Source organism: Pipra filicauda, unplaced genomic scaffold, assembly GCF_003945595.2.
Source record: "Pipra filicauda isolate LSUMZ 115617 unplaced genomic scaffold, ASM394559v2 scaffold120_size2142806_pilon, whole genome shotgun sequence".
Taxonomy (NCBI): domain Eukaryota; kingdom Metazoa; phylum Chordata; class Aves; order Passeriformes; family Pipridae; genus Pipra; species Pipra filicauda.
The window spans coordinates 345,287-360,891 of record NW_024103663.1 but is presented as its reverse complement, the minus strand read 5'-3'; the positions used below and the strand labels follow the sequence as shown (position 1 = coordinate 360,891).

Genomic DNA, 15,605 nt, shown 5'->3' with positions numbered 1-15,605 from the left:
GAGCTCCCCATGGCAGCTCAGAGCTGTGCTCATGCCTGTGCCATCCCATGGAGAGCTCCCCATGGCAGCTCAGAGCTGTGCTCATGCCTGTGCCATCCCATGGGGAGCTCCCCATGGCAGCTCAGAGCTGTGCTCATGCCTGTGCCATCCCATGGAGAGCTCCCCATGGCAGCTCAGAGCTGTGCTCATGCCTGTGCCATCCCATGGGGAGCTCCCCATGGCAGCTCAGAGCTGTGCACACACCTGTGTGCTGGGGAAGCAGGGGGGGCTCGGGCCATCACTGCCGTACAGTGGGGTGGTTTACATTCCACTCACCCTGACCCTCCCCTCAGACAGCACTGTCACTTCCCTCACACCTGAGCCAAGTTCCCCTTTTGAGACAAGGCTCTGGATAGCCAGCAGGGAAAGGGAAAACTAAACGGTTCAAAAATAAATAATTTTAAGTACAGAGCTGAGATTTTCTACACCCCCATATACACAAACATGGGCTTGGGTTTTCTGACTACGGCTCCTAAGTCCTTATGTTTTTTGGAGGCCACGAATGACACTGAGCCTTCTGTGATACTGTAATAGGAAGTGCCTGAAATGACAAATTAGGAGAAAGAGTGTTTGTGACAGTGATAAAGGGAAAGTTTAAGGCTTGTATTTAGATAAATTGGCTGGAAAATTTGATCCACACAGTCTTTCAAATACGATTATAAAAACATAATTTGCATAAATATTATAATTAAAATTCTGCCTATGGCATAATAAAACAGGGAAAATAGTATTAAATGATCAGGGCATTTGAATGTTTGAAATATAACTGTGTGATGTTTCATGCTATCCATTAAATAACTAATGTATTGCAAAATCTATCAAAGCAAACGGAAATTAAGCCAGATAAGGCTGGCTTTTTATTTTGCATGGGGGTTTTTTCTGAGGCTATCGTTCCTTTCAGAGCCCATTTGATTTTTCCAAGGTACTAACTCAGAGTAATTATAACTGGATCTGCTGTAGTGCTGTGGCTCTCCGAGTGCTGTAACTGCAGCATGTGCCAATGAGCAGCTTATGGGCCATGACCTGTCATTCTTGGGTGGGAGCCCCATCCTGTATCCTGCTCTGTGCCATCTCCTGGCACCTGGAACTGCTGCACAGAGCCTGGCTCAGCCTCGGGTGTCACCTGTGGGCAGCACAGGCCCTGTCCCTGAGGGCTGGCCCAGCCAGGCTGCCACATGCAGCACGTGCAGACCTGGGGAACCCGTGCCAGATGCCAGCACCCTTCCTCCAGGTGTGTCTCCACACTGGAGCACTGTTATTTCCAAGTGCCTTTTCCAGGCAGACTCTCCCACCCTGCCGTACACTGACACATTTCACACAAACAACAGATTGCTGAGCCCTGCTGGGTTTGGAGCTCACGGTGACGGGGCTGCTGCCACTCAGCAGTTGCTACTTTCTTCTGCCTACGCTGACTCCCACAGCCCCTGCCACCTTATTCTCTGTGCCCCCATCACCTCCCTGGGCACGGCACTCCCTGTGCCCTTGGCAATGGGCTACCACAGCCCCACCTTCATTCTGCCACACCTTGCATGGGGTTCTCATTAGGAGATGTTAATGAGGCACAGCAGGCAGTGTGATGGGCACAGGCAGTACGTGGGTTCAGCAGCTACTGATCACACATGGTAAGCATTAAACATGGTTCTCAGCATCAAACCAAGCTGCTGGACACTGGCGCTGGCTGGACAAGGGACTCCCCATCTGCTCCTAGCACAGGACCAATGCCAGTGCCCACTCCCTGTGGTGCAGGCACAGCGAGCAGAGTCCGGATCCCCCCGCCCAGCTCAGCCTGTTGTGCCCACAGCCACCTTGTGGCTTCTGCCAGGGAGAAGGGGAACCTGCACTCACAGCATGAACCCCCCACTCAGAGAGCAGATTGGGCTATTTATTCTATCTATTGCCTCAACCTGGTAGAGACCCAAGGATGAAAGGGCAAGTAGGAAATGAGCTTCAAAATGCACAAGGAAATATCCTTCCTTATCAGCCACTGCTTTGTCCCTGCCACTGCCAAGGTCTCTTTAAGTAAACCAGAAAGAAAAATAAGACAATAAAGAAAACTTAAGAACAGTTTACTGAAGCATTTAAACTGCTGCAAGGTACGTCGATCCATTGATATAAATCCTCCACTTTCTCCACCTCCAGGCCTGCAAACAAGGCAGTCTCGCTCCTAATGTCGCTTCCACTGCTGAAAATTTGTGACATCAATAAAATCCTGGTTTGTCAGTACAAATGGAATTTTAAATTGAATTCTTATCAAATTAGCCTTTCATCAAGGTCATGCAATATCGTGTGAATAACCTTTTCCGAGGCTGTGTATATGCTGCCAGAGGTGAGAACGACACAAATTCTAATGAGATTACTCAGCTGGAGCACTCAATAACAGGCGATGGAGGAGCCGGGGTGACATTAGGTTTAGCGATAATTTAAGTAAATGGCTACACCGATGCTCGAAGCACAATGCTTCACCCCCCATCTCGGCTGCAAACCCACACACGCAGCATCTCTCTCACAGTTCTAAGCAGCCCCAGAGCAGTCACGGCTCCAGTCCGGCAGAACCAAATAGCATTTCCTGGAGGAACCGGGAAGAATTGTAGATGCATCCCCTCTGCTGGCTCCCTGGTGCAATAAAATTTCCCTTCATTTCAGGTGAATGGTGTTTTGCAACAGCAGCTGGAGGGATTTTCTATCAGCCTTGCACTTCATCACCAAATTTGTGGGAAAAACCTGTTTTTCAGCATGAGGAGCTCAGTGCTCAAGGAGCTGGGCAGGAGCTCAGGGGGTCTCACGTGTGCATGTTCTGTGAAGCGAGGGCACAGCCTCACTGCCTCACTGGCTCCAAGGAGATCCCGTACCTGTGTCAGACACTGCCCACAGCTCACCCAGACAGGGGCACCGAGCAGGGGCCAGGAGGGGGTAACGCTGCCCCAGCCCCCCAGCACCCGCCGTGCCAGCCGTGGGAGCTGCAGGACCCATCTGAGGAATCTGTTCCTGCCATGATGGAATAATCCTGATAAACGAGTATGGGCTGCTGCTATCCTTTTGGATAACATCTTGCAATCAAATATGTAGATCAAACTACACAACCAAGAAATAAACTATCCAGCTGCTAAAGCCTTCTTCCCAAATAACAAAATAGCCACGTATTTGACAACTCCAAAAAAATATTTCAGCAAACATAATAGAGAAGATAATGCTAATTAGGCTGGTATTTTATGCCATAACACTCTTGAATGCCTATAAAAATACAATATTTTCAGCAAAAGATAATTGAAAAGATTATTTGGCTTATCTAAAATAAGTTTTTCCAAGCCTCAGCACATCTGTTACAAGAATTCCTGCAGATACATGGTGCAACGCTGTTGGCTCAATGGACTGTTCATCACTTTGAGAAAGAGATGGATAAAGACATAGAGGGTTTTGCTCGTGATGGCTCCCTTTGGCAACAAATGGACATAATCACTTTTTATCAGATCTGTGGAAAAGTGGAAGTGACTGAACAAGTCCAGGGAAACAGCAGCCAGTGAAGCTGAAGTCCCGAATGCTTGAGTGCTGTGGGACAGTCCAGGGCAGCCTCCTGGGTGGGTGGGCAGGGGGGCACCACGGCAGGTTGGGCGATCTGCTTGCACAGGTACAAGTTGATGTAAACGCTGTGCTGACATTTCCCTGCAAACCCGCACGATTTGCTGTCTGTTGCTAAGTTACGTGTTTATCCAGCGCGGATCCCTCCAGCACCACACGGAGGGCGGCTCTTGCAGATGCAGCTTCGGCATTTGCTTTCAATGACAACTCAAACTGAGCATTTGTTTTTAGCACATGTTCTTGCTGTTAGGATCTGCAGGATGAACCCTTGCAGCACAGATAGGTATAACTGAAAGCCTCTGTCTGGAGAGGTTTTGGCAGAGGGGGAAATCCAGGCTCGGCTGCAACAACCCAACCGATGGTGAGGGAGCTGCAGTACCCAAGGGCTGTGGATGCAGCCAAGGGAAACACAACAGTTCTGAGAATATTTTGATATTTAAAAATTGAGCATTTCAAACCTGAAGGTCCACAAATTCCTTGTCTTTATCCTTCCCTGCTTGTCCCCCTCCCTAAATGCTCCAGCTCCAGGCAGACTGAGCAACACCTTTTGCTTTCAACCAGGTCTGTACAGTGCTATGGTGTTTGCACTGGTGGTCCCTCCAGCTGACAAAGGAGGAGGAAAACGTCTTGATGTCTTGTTTTGGGATCTCTTGGTGCTCTCTCTCATATGGATGTGTCCCTACCACCCCAGGAACCTTGGCTGCACTCACCTCACATGCTACTGGGGCCACAAGCAAGTCTTCCTGGTGAGCACCCCTGGGTACCTCACCCCTGTGAGGCAGGATTTTTATAAGTCTCAGAATTTGTATAAATATTTACTCCTGTTCGATCAGTATCTGCTTTACAAGGCAGCTGAGCACAGACCAAGAGAGAGGCAAAGGGGCCAGTGCTCAACTCTGCTCCTCACACAAGTGAAGCAGCATCTCATTATTCCGGGGCAGAAGCCCAGAACTGGTCCTCAGCAGCCTCTCATCCAGAAGCTGCTCTGCTGGTTCTAAGTGGACTCCTGGCATGAATCAGGTTTATCCATGTGCTGAAGGGCCCACTGTCCGTGTTCAATATTCAAAATACACTAAGCACAATGTTTGTGAAAAGTGTCAAATGCAATAATATATTCCTGTGTTTAACTTCAGGCTACCCCCTTGACAACCTCACTGAAAAGTGTTAGAATTGGACAAGATTTCCCAGGAGTAAAAGAAATCCATGTTCATATGCTTATAAAGGCTGACAGGTGAACAAACTCTTCTACAGGGCAATTGCAGACGCTCTAAGTGACATTTTAAATTCTTAAGAATTTTCCATTTGCAAATAGAAGTTGCCTTGCAAAACAACAAGCAAACCAAACAGACTTCCCAGAAACTGGCCCTTTCTGTTGCCTTCTCACGGTTTTATTTTCCAGATGAGAAAAGAATGATCTGTGGTTGGGGGGAAAAAAAGGCCACTCAGAAATGGACTTTTGCATCTACCCCTTTTTAATAATTTATGGAAGAGTAATAGGCCAGATACAGCACTAATTTTTATCGTAAACAACTCTGGGAACATATTTTACTCAGAGCCTTTAGCACAGAAAACAGATTAACTGGAAAAGCTAATGGTATAGTGCAGTATAAATATTTACACAAGCATTTGACTAAATCCTTTATTAACAGGTCAAGTTTTCTCTGAATTTTTCACCTTTTGTTATGAGATTTTTAATGGGTTTATACCTTCCTGGGCTTTAAAAACTCCTCAAGGGAGGGGGACACAGCCCCTGAGGAACCCAGCTCTTACTGCTGTGCTATTTCCATCTGTTGGCACTCACAAAAGAGGATTATGCCTAAATTCCTGTGCCCCTACATGGGACAGGATGCCCCAGAGAGTGAAGAGCAGCCAAGGGGACTCTCACAGCAGAAGCCCCATGGCTGTGTTGCTGTCAAGTGGATTCAGCAGTCTGCTCAGAAACAGGGTAGGAAGTGTGGTTTGCACTCATCAATTATCCATTTTGTCATTCAAAAAAAAAAAAAAAGATTGGGGGAAATTGCCACCCAGGTCACCATTTAACACAGCTGTGATGAACATCTCAGACTCTCCTGGTGTCACAACTCATTCAGCTCAACCTGCCAGTCCTGCCTGTGCCCAAATGAATCCCATGAACCCAAGGCACTGCTGGAGGCAGGGGAGAGCTGGGCCATCCTCTGGGCTACCCACCCCAGCAGCCCTGTAGCACCCAGCCACCACCGGAGGTTTGTTAGGACTTTTGTAAGGATTTCTTCCTACAAAAAGTTTGTCTTGAATGGGAACAAGAGGAAAGGCACCCTTGGACAGGAAGAGGTCTGTGGGGAGACATCCTTATCAGCATCATTAGTGATGTCTAACTGGCAGTTCAGAGCCAAGGAAGAGGTGAGATTGTTTCCCCCTCTCCTGCTGCTCCAATCTGTCCCCAGTCGACAGAAGGTGCTCGTTTTCCACAGACCTGGCACAGTGATGATTTACCCCAGCGACAGCTCCCACCCTGCAAATGTTCAAATAGTCTGTCTCATGTCTCATGGTTCTCCAGTCATGCAGATAATTTTGTTCTTAATTAAACAAATGCCACAATGACAGCTGGGAATTAGCAGCTGTAGTTTGACCAAGGAAGTGTGATACCTCCTTTAATTAAAAGAAAAACCCTCAAAATTTCCCTAATGAAATCTCCACTCTGATAAGATGGAGCAGCTATGAACGGAAAGCAAGACATGACAGAGCAGCGCAGTGATTCAGTAGATGCAATTTTCTTGAGAGAAAATACTTCAACTATCAAGAAAAGAAAAGAAGCTGTGGAAGTTGCAAGAAGTCAGCTTTCCAATCGATTTTCAGCCTGACTTTGTAGAGCGTCATTCCCAAGTAATGACTAGGAAAATGTACAGCATCCCAATTACATCCAGGAGTACTAAACACTGGAGCTATAGAACTTAACTGTGACAGCTCAGACTGTGTTACACAATATCTTTTATTTCCTAAGGAGGCAGGGATCTGCAGCAGAGGATATGAGGCAGCCAGAGATTCAAGTCTGTTTTGGTGGTTTTTTTTTAATATTGGCTCTTTTCTCCACCTCAGAGCTACCCAATGTATTTACATATTCTGACACACCAGACTTGCTCTCTTGATAGATAAAATATGCAACTCTATTTAAAAATAGAGAATCTCTCTCTGGATTTTTTCCTAAATAACATCAGATACATTAAGAGACTCCCACTGGTGTAAAATCTCCTCCTACTCATTAGACTTTTAACACTGCCCCTCTGGACCCAACCCTTAAAATGCTCCTTACGTTGGGCAAGGTAACACTGAGGGCTCTGTGCCACCCCTCCCAGGCAAGAACCCCCTCTGTGGCCAGGGGGCAGGGACAAAGCTGGAGCACTGCAAACCTGCCCCATGTCACCCCCATCACACCTGCCTTGTACACCAACAGAAGTGTCTCATCCAGCTCCTCCCCTGCATCACGACACTAATGCAAGCAGACATGCTGTGATTATTAGCCAGTGGTTCAGAAAAACAACAGGAGCAGAGACCGTGGGGAACTGGTGCTGAGTGGGCAAAGACAGCGATTTCTGCGGAGCTGAGGCGGCTGCCATCTGAAATGGGGGTTTCTCAACTTTTGCAATCTTAGGAAATTATAGTTTGCCTCCAGACAATCATTTCACAACAAATTTGGAAGAGGATACATACTGTCTTTGTGGACTCTGGGGTTTGCCATAGGGAGTAAATATACAACAAGTGGAAACTGGGTCAGGTTACTAAGGACAAGTGTAACAAGACAAATGTACAAGGACAAACCCAGGAAACCAGGGGGGACACAATTAACAGTAGAAATTTGGGATAATCAAGTCTTTCCATTGTCCATGACCAAGAGAAAGCCTGAGTGGTGCAAAAAGGGGGCAAGTGCTCTGTCGGAAAAAGGAGCAGCAGAGAGAGGATCCCATGTGCACACAGGCAGCCTGGGCTTGCTGAGCTTCTCCCTGCCCCACTGAGCTGCTTGCCCACATTTGCAGCACAGACACCCTCAGAGCCCATCCCGCCTCAGGTCTGACTGTGACTTCCCACAGCAACCAGCTCCCTGAGCCTCTGTTGGAAGCATTGCACATGTTCCTGTCCTCTTTAAAAAGCACTTGGAGACCTGAGGTAGCAAAGTGCTGTTTGGTAGCTGAATTGCCTTTTGATCATCAAAGCACACCCTTAACACCAGATCAGTAGGATTAGGGCATGGCCCAAAACAGCATCCTGCCTCTGGCACAGGAGGAAAGGAAAGGGGAGGAAAAATGAACCTGCCAGCAAGGTCACCGTGCTGCAGCAAGGTCAGCCTTCCCCCTGCCATGGTGAGAGGCTCCAGCTGTACCCCCAGCCCCACCATGGTACTCAAAGAAGATAGTCCCTTTTATCAGGGACTTTGCCTAAAACAAGCCATTCTGGCATCAGCCAGAATGCCAAGGTTTGCACAGCAATATCAACCACCAGGATAGAGGACTGGGCTGCACTTGACTGACTGGGGTTTGCTGGCAAATAATCACTCAGCTGAGGACTCCCAGGGATGGACAGGATTCAGCTGTGAGCTGAACGAGGATGTGGGTTCCCTGAAAGGCCATTAGCAACAGCCAGTTTTCTCCAGATTTCCCTACCTAGGCACACACAGCTGCTCACTGGGGAGAGTGGGGCCGGTCCCTGCCCCAGCACTGGGTGCGGTGCCAACGCACCACAGAGTGCCCCCAGAACCCATATCACTGTTCAAATGGAACTTGAGAAACCAGAAGCTTTATCCTAATCCCATCTCCCTATTTTCTCTTTCTTTTGTTTATTCCTTTTATGTTTCTGCTGTTTGTTGCTTCAAAATGACCCATCTTTCCTGGTGGAGGAGCTGCAGATGTGCTCACCTCTAATGTTATTTCCCTCCTTCCCTCCTGTTGGGGCTCAGCTTTTATCTTGCTTAGTCATGACAAGACTGGTAAAAATTACTGACATTAATAACTTGAGTTGTTCAGAGAAGCAACAGTTAACATCATGCTTTCAGCCCTGGCACCTGGAGCTCTCCATCCCCACATGCCAGCAGGGCATGGCACTGCTGAGGCACTGGTATGGCAGCACCTGACTTGTGCCCCTGTGGGTGACAGCACTCCATCCCTGGCATCCCTGCAGCCTGGCACCAGGCACCTGCAGCCAACGGAGCAAGCTGCTGTCATGTGCTTCATCTTGGCTGTCTCTAGTTGGGGCAGAGGACAGTTTTTCCTCCCAAAGCAGGCAGCAGCAGTGCCCAGACAGCAGCAGGTTCCACTCAGCTGGGTCTGAACCGAGGGCAGGAGCAGATGTGTCCCACTCCAAGCAGCTCCACAGGGATGGAGCAGCTTTACACCATGCTCATTACCCTTTGTGTATTCCTTCATTGTTTGCAACGGCACACACGGGATCGCAGTGATGTATTATTTATGAGAAATAAATATTAATCAATATGAATAAATATTTATGCATGCATAAAGAAGAACGGCAATGGATGATGGCCACTGACTGGTGGTGAATGTCCTTGCACTCAGGGACTTGGCAAACAGTATAAATACATCAAGCAGACGTACAAATACACTCCCTCCCTCTCCGGGTCTCAAATGCCAGGTGTAAACACTCAACATGAATATCAGCTACACAACAATGCTTTTTTAAAACTACAGCACAATAAAACCTTGTGATTCAGGGGCTGTGGAGGTGAACGGGATTTGAAACTGCCCCAACACCTGACAGGGATGGGGCTCAGGGGATGGTGCTGAATGGACACAAGCGAACCATCCCTGCAGCAGGACTGTCCGTCCCCCACGGCACAGGACAGGGCTTCCCTGTCACAGGAGATTCACCAAAGGAAGGCGAAGAACCAACCAAGCTGAGAATCCTTAGAAAAACTGAAAGTCAAAGAGAAATGAGGACTCACAACCACAGCGGGAGCTGTTGGTAATCAGTATGTGCCACCATATGTTTTAATAATTTCAGATTTCTCACATGTCTCTAGGGAACCTCAGAGGGGTTTCCACGCTCTTCACTCAGTTTTCAAACTTATGGCTGTTATCATCAATAAAAGATTTAGTTTACTCACTGTTGCAGCCATATAATGAAAACCAGGTGCAGCTATGTAATATTTCTCTTTAATTACGATTTGTGGCATGAAAAAGAAGAATTAATTATTCTGCATTGTTAGAACAGGATGAACCACCTACTAATTACAAACCTGATTTTCATTTGGGTGATGCTGCACAACATTCTATTAGTCCAAGTAAACATCAACATCAGTTTTAATAATTTTTTGTCTTTCTCCCTGCATGAAACACCTACCTGATGGGAACAGACACACAGTTACAGAGTTACAGCTCTTTCCCTTCACACACCAGGTCCAGAGACATAAAACACGTTCCCTCCACATCCTTAGAGTGAAAGAGTTTTCCTTGTCTACCCACTCCAGCTATTTTCTCTAGTGTCAAGTTTGGTTTTATGACTTATGGGTGAAAAGTGTGAATTCAAGGAAAACGTAGTCTTCCATTATTTATTCATACTATCCTTCAAAGTTACCCCACTCAAGAATCCACAACCATTTCTTTATTTGAACCGCGTGCAGGCACGAACGGATGTGTCTATTAAGTGTTAGTTCTGCTAATGCACTTCCTGACAGTCAATTTTTAATTCCTGGCAGGGGTCTGATGTCCAAATCTCACCAAAAAAAAGAAGAAATTCACAAAAATTCCTATTCACAAAGGAGTTGTGTTAGCACTTACTGAATGCCAGTTTGTGATGAGAAGGCTCTAGTGTTCCTAAATTATGCATGGCTGTGCATCCAGCAGATCCTTTGCTTTATTTGCTAGAGTCTCACTTGCCAGAGCACTCCAGGGAAGGAGGAGAGGCTCCTGTCAACATGAATACAGTCAACCAGAGAAAGAGGATTTCACCAATTAGCTGATCAAGTTTCTTTATTCTGGTATTTTTCCTCTCTCCCTCTCCCCCAGCCCCGTTTCTGCTGCCCTCGGGGACGGCAGGGGCAGGGACCACAGGCTCCTCTTGCAGCCTGCGTGGGAATGATGACACTGCAACATGTGGGGCTGTGTCTCTCCTCCTCCCCCAGCCTGGCAGCAGCACTGACAACGTGTGACTCAACCACACCTACACTTGTGCATCCCCTGAGCATCCCAGAGCCACCTTTGCCATATGCCTGGAATGGTGCAGAGCCCACTGAGCACCCCTCCTGCTAGTGAGGATTGAAACAAACCTGTTTAGGAAAGAAGGCCCTCAAAATGCAGCACTTCGAACCTCTCAAATTGTTTTGTTTGGATTTTATTGGAAAGGAGACTTGGAGGGGGCTGGCTTTGAAGCATTTCTTATTTTGAAGTTAATTGTGCTGTTAGTTATCACTCAATCCATCAGAGAACACAAGATGGTACAAGCCAGACCCCTGTGTTGGGCAGATATCAATATTCATGTAAAACAGAATCAACTGAAGCACTGATTTAGCTGAACAGAAATTATTTTACTGCAGCAAAGCAAAACCATTTAAAAACATTATTAGCCTAGTAAATCTGTTTTGTTGTTGTTTTGTTCCAGACTGGAACAAAATCTCAAGGCTGTTAAAGCCCCACAAAACCAACTCAGAGTAAGCTGTTTGTTTCAATGTTTTTTAAGAGACAACTGAATTCCCAGTCACATCCTGAAATTACCATCAATCAATCCAGTCACTCCAGCATATTCATCAGCTATAGGTTTACTAACCCAGGCTGCTTAAGGAAATAACTAGCTGTTAACTGCTGTTAACTGCACCAATCTTCCTAATTATTAAAAACATAGCTATAACCTGGCTGTCTCTGACATCATTAGACTTGAAAAAGCAAACAAAATCCATTTGATAAACTCAGAAGTGCTGCAGAGGGCAGGTAGAAAACCAAGCATGGTCTTCCTTCCCAACACAGGGACACTCCTGGCCATGTCCCCAGCCCAGTTCCTGGCAGCAGTGCCCACACTGGCTCCTGCAGCCTTGGTGCTGGAGACCAGCACAGGCCAGGAACAGGCACAGAACTACTTTGTGCTCCTTTGAGATTTCATTTCTTCATCCATTACCATTCTTGTTTCCCAGGTGCTCTGCCTCCCTTCCAGCTACAACCCCATACAAGCTGTGTGTTCCCTGGCATCAGCCAGGGACAATCCTGTCCTGGGTTCACATCTTGCAGCAGGATTTGGAGATTTTCTCTTCCAGTCCAACATTCCAATCCCATCTCTTAGGCAACTCTACGTGACTCACCGTGCTTGACCTCCTACCACTGCACAGGTATAAGGACTCCTGTTCCAATGCAGCCATCAGCAGTTCCTAATGCTCTGCTTCTTTGATCTGAACTTGATAAACCTCAAATGAATATTCCTGGGGTCCCCTGCACCCCACAAGGCTACTGGGGCTCCAAGTTGATTTCCTACTGAGCAGAGCAACTCACTCAGTAGCCCCCAAGGTCCTTCCCCAAAGTCATACCCCTGCCTGCTGGCTGAGTGTCCAACTCACACTCCTCAGACCCCCTGTCCCAGCCCACAGGGCAGGCAGACAGAGCCAGCTGGATCCAGTGCAGCTGTCTTCTCCTCTTCCCCCACCTGGCAGACATGGCCCTTTACAGCTGACTAAGATGAATGCCCATATCCATGGCAGTCTCCTCAGCACAGTGCCCACAGCAGCACCGACCAGAGAAGGTGCTTGTACTCAACGTGTTTCAGTGTATCCTGGCAGCTCTGCCAGTCCTGTGCTGGCAATCAGGAGCCTGAGCTGAAAACAATTAAAAATGGAATGGCATGGCTCTCTTACCTGGGAATTGACCCAGAAAGGAGATTAGAATAAGGCTGTGGGAAAAAGCATGAGGTAGTTTACAGCTCCAGTGTTCTCCCTCTGAGCCAAGTGTGCAATGAATAATGATAAGCCTCAGCCTGATGTTGCTCCTACTATCATAAGCACAGGGTTTTTTTTCTGTGGATTTGAGGGGTTTTGTTTTGGTTTTTCTCGTTTTTCTTTTCAAACCGTACACACGCATGCTCTGCCATGCATGGAAGCAGCGAGCCCATAGAGTCCACCCCACCAGCCCTCCACACTGCACCGTGGCTGTGCTTGAAACAAGTGACTCAGCTTCAGGCTCAGAGTAGCTGCTCCTGCACAACACGGCTGCTGGAGACAGATGCAAGAAGGGAAAGCCATTGGTTATTTCTTTGCCATTGCTTCTTTCCTTTGCCTCAATTCCTAATACAGATTTTATGTACAAAGAACTCTAAGAAATGCCAATAGAGCAGGGGAGACCTAAGTGCTCATGCTGATGATGGTCTGAAGGATGGTATGGATTAATTGCAGCTCTCCAGGACTGAGAACTGTAACCACAAATCCATAATCATCACAGACAACTGCTGAACACAACAGCTGCTCAGGCTCCCCATTAAATATATTTATAGTGGTGGCAATTCAGAAAACAGACACTGCTTTATGGAGAGTTAAAAAGTGATACCATTTGCAACACACACACACACATTAAACAACCATAAAGCTCCCCCCTGCACCGCACAGCATTGTAATAGATGTTGGCATTATGTCAGGAAAAGCAGTTTCCTGGATTCAGCCACATTAATGTTCACCCTAATGAACTCTCTGGAGGAACTGTCATAAATGACAGAATATCATAAGAGAGCTTTGCTGCCAATAGAGGCCAGCGAGAGCCCAGACTCTGATTACATCCATGAGACGAGCTCTGAGCTGTGATTTTCCGAGGCAAGGCAGTGATATTTCTGGTTTATCAGTTATTCATTGGGTTAAGCTCGCTACTTTTATCTCTGCAGTAGCATTTGAAGTAGGATTCATGGAAAAGAACTTTAAAGATGCCCTCCAAAGTTATTAGAGATAATAATTGAAATAGTTCTTTTGCCTGACAAAAAAGCCAATGGCTAAAATTATTCAAGCCTTTAAAAATCAGATAATAAACTAAGTTTCTTCCTACTGGTAATCAGCTCATTTCATTGCAAAGATCTTAGTAAATTCAGCTTGGTTAACTCCAGTCTTTTTAGAGAAGGTTATTCAGCAGTGAGTAGTTTAATTTTACTTCTTGTTTTTTTGATTTTTGTTGTTGTTGTTTTTTTTTTTTTTTTTTTTTTTTTTTTTAAGTTGTATAAGCCCTAGGGAAGAGGAAGAGAGATGGGACCACATGGGAATATTTCTTTCCGTTCAGTTGCCACGTTCAGTGCACTCAGGGAAGTTCACTCACAAGAAAGCATTTACCCTGAAACACGCACAGGTCTCAGGAGCTGGGACCATTCCCAGTGAATGGTCTGCACAGCCAGTCCTACATGGCAACAAGAGTCCCTCTCGTCCAGCACACCTTTCTCATGTAGAGCATGGCAATCCTGCTCAGACATTCACAATCCAGTTACAGCTCTGACTACCACCCTTTCTGCTGTGACATCCAACCAACAGAGAACTTACTTCAGCAAGCAACTACCAAATGTAACAAATCACCAACCGCTCACAGACTATTCCCACTTTATTTCAGGAATGTAGGTACATGCCTTCCCATCCATAGTGATTGTCATCCAAGGACAGCAGCATTTCTGCATTGGTTGCACCTCAAACAGACCTCTACCCTTCTCCTGTTTTGCTTCATTCCTTTTTCAGCACCTTTCTGCCTAATTTCAGCTCATTTTGCTGTTTTCTGCCTCCTTCCCTCTCCAACTCACAGCTGACCACAAACAGAGCACACGGGACTTCAAGTCACACTGTCATGCCAAGGGTCTGTCATTAGTCCAAACCAGCTCCATCACTTCTGGTGAAGAGTGATTTTATATAAATTGGAACTGCAGCCTCATTTCCAGAGGAACAGATACTCAAGTTTTGGATCCAGACTCCAGCCCCCATGCTACAGTCCTCTCCTCCCTTGGAGCAGGATGGAGCCTACACAGCAGAGTGCAGGGAAGAGCAGCCTGACACAGAATAATTTCCCCAAAATTCCCAGGGCCAGCAAGGGACAAGACACCAGATGTGCTGTGCTTCACACCTCCCCAAAGGCAATGACAGCTCTCTGCACCCAGGACCTGCTGGGATCAATTAATCAACCCTCTGCCTCCACTGCCCAGCAGGGTGGCAGAAGCAAAGCCAGGTGACACTCCCACCTTCCTCCCTGGGCTCTGCCACAGCTTTGCAGGAAAACAAACACTACTGCAGTTTTGCAGTCCCCCTTCTTTGCTTCCTTCTTTAATCCCTACAAAGGGGGGGCAGTAGGAGATAACAGAGCCTCCTGTGAGATTGAAGCAATTTACCAAGTCAAAGGTGTCCTCATTTAATAATCTCCACACCTCCATCACCCTGACAGCATGTCTTCAGCAAGCCATTACAGTCTGAAAAGCAGTGGGGACAGGAGACAGGGAGGCCTGTCACAGTCACTGGTGAGCTCACTCCACAGCTTACCTGTCAGCTGCAATCAGGCATCCAGAGATTCCTCTGCTGCAGATCTGAAAGAAAGAAAAAAAAAAAAGAAAAATCAATCACCATCATCCTGATGTGAGAAAATCCCCAGTGCTCCAAACATGCCAGGTAATTCATCACTTCCTCATAACATACATCAGTCCCTTGCTCCTCATCAAAACTAAACCCACCAAGAATTGAAACACAGAAGGCAGTCCTGCCTCTATGGAGCACTCCCAACCCTTTCCCTCCCAAACCCCTAAACCCCCCAACAATAACTATTACAAAGCTGCTCACCCCAAGGAGTCGAGCTTGCTTCAGTCCTGAAAAGAACATAAACGGGGGTGATGACGTAGCCACTAAAGCAAGACTTCTCCTGGTGTTAGGAGCAGAAAAGCTCTGGAGACAGCCCAGAGCTGAGTCTTTCAGGAGTCCTCAGGAGAGCTTTTGATGTTGACGATGATGTCAGCCCATCATCCCTCCACAGCCAGATTCCAAAAACCCAAATCTCTTGCCTAGGCTCAGCCAGCTACAGAACCCCAAG

At 47.0% G+C, this 15,605-nt stretch overlaps 1 long non-coding RNA gene across 1 annotated transcript in view; it reads right to left on the bottom strand.

Moving 5' to 3' along the window:
• The window catches only part of LOC114004050, a 46,116-nt gene extending 30,737 nt beyond the window's left edge, over positions 1–15,379 (bottom strand). The window contains exons 1-2 of the long non-coding RNA XR_003546438.2: positions 15,359–15,379; positions 15,065–15,108 (exon numbers count right to left, since the gene is read on the bottom strand). This is a non-coding gene — a long non-coding RNA (uncharacterized LOC114004050). The remainder of the gene's footprint in view (positions 1–15,064; positions 15,109–15,358) is intronic.
• Between the last annotated feature and the right edge of the window lie 226 nt (positions 15,380–15,605).